Consider the following 6000-nt stretch of genomic DNA (forward strand, 5'->3'; position numbering starts at 1 on the left):
AGGATAAAATTGTAATTTTACGAAAATGTGAATTTGAGTTAAATTGAATAAATATATATTGAATTGAGCTAAATTGATCCATTTAGATCAAGACAAACCTCGTATGGCTTTAGATTAGGGTAAAGATAAAGTTTCAGATTATTCGCCTCCGTATCTACGTTTAATCGTCGAGGTAAGTTCATGTAATTAAATTGTGTATATATGTTTTAGTTGAATTATACTTGTATTATGAATTGCTATACGTACATATCAGTTGCAAATCCAATAATGTATAACTATTACCGAGCCCCGTTTGAACCCTAGGAATTCGTAGGATAAAAATGACATGTCATTAGGGTTTACATGATTCGGGTGCTGATCCTGAACGTCCTACCGATGGTTGAGGTCCGACATGTGTTGCGGATACTACACAACTCATGTGAGCAGCATTGTATAACTACGTTCCAACCCATAGCTCCTATGAGCAGGCCCATTTTCATAGCTTGTGTTAGCATTCTGGTTCACAGCTCGTGTGAGCATACATGTACAAGATTTGACAGATTACAGTTATATGAGTTAGCACACTATGTGTGAGCTATCCCGGGCATCCAACGGTATTCTAAATGGTTCAATGGGCATGATTTGGAAAGAGGACGGTATGAGTTCGATATGAACTAAGACATGGACACATGTGAATTTCATTGAAATGGTAATACTTGGTATATTGAGAGTTGAGATGGATGATATATGTATATGATACATGATTAAATGTTGTGGTCATCCATGATTATGATGCCTTTGTTATATGTGTAAATAGCTAACATGTTTGGTGTACATGCTTAGGCTTTGACCAAATTATGGTTGGAATATGTCATGTTAACTTACCTATTATATGATTAAATGGTAAGTTGTGTTTTACATTATATGAACTTACTAAGCATTTATGCTTACTCTGTGTTATTTTCTGTGTTTTATAGTGGATCAGAAGCTCGTTCAGGTTGGAAGCTTGTCAGAGTTATACCACACTATCGAACGGCTATATTAGTACTTTTCGATGTTTTTAAGTTTGGTTGTTATGGCATGTATAAGTATTTTGGTTGATAAAGTAGCCATTGGTTTTGGCTTGTGTTTATGGCATTTTGAGTGATGATATGGATTTAATTTTAGCATGTATATATTTGGCCTTTAAGTGGTTAATTTTTTGGCTTATTATGGTTGAATGACTGAAGATGGAATGGTAACTTAAAATACATGTATAAATGGTCTTGTGATATGTTTAAATATGGTGTTTTGCTAGTTTTGTTATAAATATCATGAATGGCTATAAGTGCTAGTTGTTAAATGATACATTCAGTACCTTTTGGTATGAAATTTATAGGTAAAACAAATGGTATGTTTTGGTATAAACTTAGCTAAAGGTTAGTTGAACATTTGGCCAAATTGTGTTCATAAGTGTACATGTTTGATTGTTGAGATTGAGGTGCCCTTTGGGCATATTGGTTGTATGCAAATTTATTATATTTGGTTAGATTGATTATGTATAGTTTTGATGCATTTTAATGGCTTATTAAATTGTGCAAAAGTGATTGTAGGTACATCCATGAATGGGTGAGAAAAATGGCTTGGAAATGGTCTATTTTTCATCCACACGGGCAGAGACACAAGCGTGTGTGTCAGCCGTGTGTGACACATGGCCTGGTGATATGTGACCCAAGTCAGTGAGTTACATGGGCACGGACACGGGCTGAGACACGACCATGTGTCCCTATTTTGAATGCCCACACGGCCTAAGACATGGGCATGTCTCCTGGCTGTGTGAGTCACATCGTGTGGCCCCTATAGCTTTGAAAAACTTCACTGTTTTTTGAAAAATTCCACGAGTTTCTAATTTAGTCCAGACTTATCTCAGATGTGTTTTCAGGGCCTCGAGGGCTTGTATAAGGGACAATATGTATGTTTTGAATTGGTTTCGATATGATTATTGATGTAACACCCCTTACCCGAGACCATTGCTGGAGTCGAGCACGAGGCGTCATCTAATTTAACTTACCAATACGAAGCACAAAAATTTACTTTTAAAATTAATTTCACTATTCATAACAAAACTATCCACCTGCATGACTGTCACTAATTTAATTATAACTTGAGTTTAGACCTGTCCATGGGCCGGGCGACCCGGCCCGGCCCGACGGCTCGCCCGAAATATGGGAGGGTTCGAGTAAAAATATAGGCCCAAAATATGGGCTTGGAAAAAAATGAGGTCCGTTTAAAAAAAAGGCCGGGCCTCGGGCACCACTTTTTTGGCCCGGGCCCGGCCCGGCTCGAATATAATAAATATATATTTTTTATTTTTATTTTTTAATTTTAAAAATTATTTTATTTTTATTTTTTTATTTTTAAAATAATTTTTTAATGTTTATTAAAAAATGGGCCGGGCCGGGCCGGGCTCGGGCTTATGATATTTTTCTTGGGCCGGGCTTGGGCAAAATTTTAGGGCCATATTTTGGGCCTGGCTGGGCCTAGGAGGAGGGCTGAAAATTTTTTTCGGGCCTGGCCCGGCCCATGGACAGGTCTACTTGAGTTACAAAACTTGGAATTTAAATCCGTAAATTTTCCTTAAAACTATACTCATATTCCTACATACCATAAAATTTTCAAAATTTTTGGCTTGGCCAATCAGTACAGTTTATTCATTAAAGTTTCCCCTGTTTCACTACTTGATAGTTCTGACCTAAGGAATTATCTCATCGTACAAAATTCATATAATGTTATCATTTATTTCTTTTGAAAATAGACTCACTAAGGAATCTAGAAATATAAATTATGACCCATAATTATATCTGTACAATTTATAATGATTTTCTAAAGTCAGAACAGGGGACTTCAAAACCATTCTGACCCTATCTCACTAAAATTAAAATATCTCAAAATATAAAATTCCTTTTCTTACACCGCTTCTTTTATATAAAATAGACTTTATAAGATTTAATTCTATATCTCATTCACTCTCTAATTCCATTTCTACTATTTTTGGTGATTTTTTAAATTCACATCACTGCTGCTGTCCAAAAACTGCTTCTTTGTATTAGTTACCATTTAAACATACATAACACCAAAACATATTCTTTACTAACCATTCCAATAGCTAATCTTAGCCATATAATTTGAACATACTCAAAATGATTAAGACTCTATAAATGCCATAGCTTTAAACATTTTGAAAACAAATAATACCAAGATGGTTGTGATAGTGTGATACGAGCTCCGATGATCCCCAATTCGAGCAAGCTCAAAACACTATAAAACAAAGGAAATGAAGAAAGGTGTAAGCTACTATTCACTGTAACACTGTAACACTGGTCTCTAGTGACATGTCACTTGTATCCACTTCTATTCCTAACTTCAACCGAGAATTTACACTTAACACTTTATTTTAAATAATTTATCACTTGAATAATTCATGAACAATTTTCCTTCCACATTCAATATTGATTCACATATCAAATATAATTCACAATGTATAAAAATATATTGCTATTATTTACACGTAACTTACCTTAGATGCAAAACGACTATTTTTGTAAATTAGTCGATAACCTTCTCTTTTCCCCGACCACTTTCATTATTTCTTCTTTCTTGATCTATGTTAACACTATTTAATACATTTTATCAACATTCCATTCCAATACAATTCATACACAATATTTTGGCAAACTTACATTTTTTCCCATAACTTTTCAAAAATTCCACTTTTGTCCCAAAGCTCGTAAAAATAAAATTTACTAAATGCTTAAATTTCAAACCTCACTAAATCATATGTCATGCTCATAACAGCCCTCAATTTCACAAAATCACAACTTTATGCACACTTTACTATCTTTCACAATTTAGTCTTTTTTCAACATTTTAATCGAAATTCATCTTGTAAAACTTGTAATTAGCACTTCAAACATTTATTATCTAACATCACTCATCAAATTACAACTATATCATGAATGGGTCAATTTTTAAAATTTAATTTCATTTAAAATAAATGGTAGAAACATGAAATTCAAGCTTCAATAAGCATAAAAATACGAAAATAATTAAAAACGGGGCAAGAAATCACTTACAATTGAACTTAGAAAAATCAAGAACCCTAGCTTATAGAACATGAAAGTTTTGGCAGCAAATCTTTAATTTTGAAGAAGATGGACACTTATTTTCACTTTATTTTGCCTTTTATTCACTTTTGACAAAAATACCCTTGACCCATTTACTTAGATATTTTTCTAGAATTACCCTTTTGTGTCCATAATACTAATTTATGGTCTATTTGCGACATAAACACTTCCAATTTCATGCAATAATTCAATTAAGTCATTTAATCACTAATTAGACACACTTTGCATTTTTCTCAATTTAGTCCTAAAAATTTAATTAGGCACTAAATCATTAAAATTTCCTATCCATATTTTCACAAAATATTTCAATCAATCAGTAATTAATAAAAATTCATAAAATTAAACTATTTCACTTCGGATTTGTGGTTATGAAACCCCTATTCTGATTAGGCCCTATTTTAGGCTATCACAATTGATATGATTTGAAATGTTTGAAATTTGTGTTCGTTTGAATTTAAAACTCTGGTAATGCTCTGTAACCCTAGTCTAGTGACGGATATGGGTTAGGGGTGTTACATTAATCCCCAGGCTAGTTAGTTTAAGCTACAACGATCCTAAAAACATAAAACTCATTACAAACGGGGCTCAGAAACACTTACATGCACCACCGAAGCTTGTCAAACTAAGAAACCCTAAAAATGGTTTTCTCTCCTTCAAAGTTCGGTGGTAAGAACATTTGGAGAAGAAGAGCATATTTTGTTGTATTTAATTTTAACCTTATTTACACATTTAACTTTTTAACCTTTTAAAACATTCAAAATTTCAACAAAACCAAGTCCATAAATATCCACTAACCACTCAATTAGTCTATTTACCATCGAAGTCCCTTAGATTACAATTTCATAGCTATTTGACACCTTTAACTATTAGAACTATACTTTTGTATTTTTTAAGATTTAGTCCTTTTCATTTAATTAAGCATGCAAACGTTAAAAATTCTTAACAAAATTTTAATACGACCTTACTAACATTACATAGACATTAAATAATAATAAAATAATAATTTACTCTTCAGATTTGTGGTCCTAAAACCACTGTCCAGATTTCACTAAATAGGCTATTACAGGTTTAATGATGAAAGAGATTCTTGGGATGATGAATGGAACCACATAAGAGGTTGGTCGAGTAGAGCCGCAACAAACTAATGAAGCGATAATCATAGATGTGAGGAAATTGAGTACTCATACGAATCTCTTTGAGTCATATGACAAAGACAATGATATACCCAAACACTCAAATGAATCTCTTTGTGATTTGCATACGATTCCTTCATGTGAAACTATTAAGCTATCCAACTCCGAGAGATTATCAAACATGTGAGACATGATGGAACAGATGAGGAAAATGCTACAAGAGATATTTAAGGTGTTACCTCCAAGGGAAAAGGTCGTGCATGACATTCCCAACCTTGATCTAGAGGATCCCCATATTATCATTAACCACCCTGAATTAGACAATAGCGGTCAACAAGAGTTTGGAACCGGAGATACTAGGGATGAATTGAATATAATCGAAGTAGTCTCTGATCCTATTGTCGTAGAATCAGACATAAAAGTAGATGTAGTTGTAGACATAAAAGTAGAAGTAACCACTAACATGGAACTTAAATTGATTCTGGATGAAAGTATACAAAAGCTAAAACACTTTTTGGGCCAAACAGAGAGGGTACCAATCAGAGAGATCGATAAGTTTGACTCATTCTCATCTGAAAAGGGCAACAAAGCTCGAGTGACCAAAACTTCATGCGACATGAATGGGAGGAAGCTTGAGGAAATAATACCCCGAGAAATGATTTGGGGTTGGCTCGAATTTGGTATCAAGTGGCTTGAATGTGGATGTCGCATCTGTAAAAAATAAG

Source organism: Gossypium hirsutum, chromosome D08 (genome assembly GCF_007990345.1).
Source record: "Gossypium hirsutum isolate 1008001.06 chromosome D08, Gossypium_hirsutum_v2.1, whole genome shotgun sequence".
In the NCBI taxonomy this organism is placed as follows: Eukaryota; Viridiplantae; Streptophyta; class Magnoliopsida; order Malvales; family Malvaceae; genus Gossypium; species Gossypium hirsutum.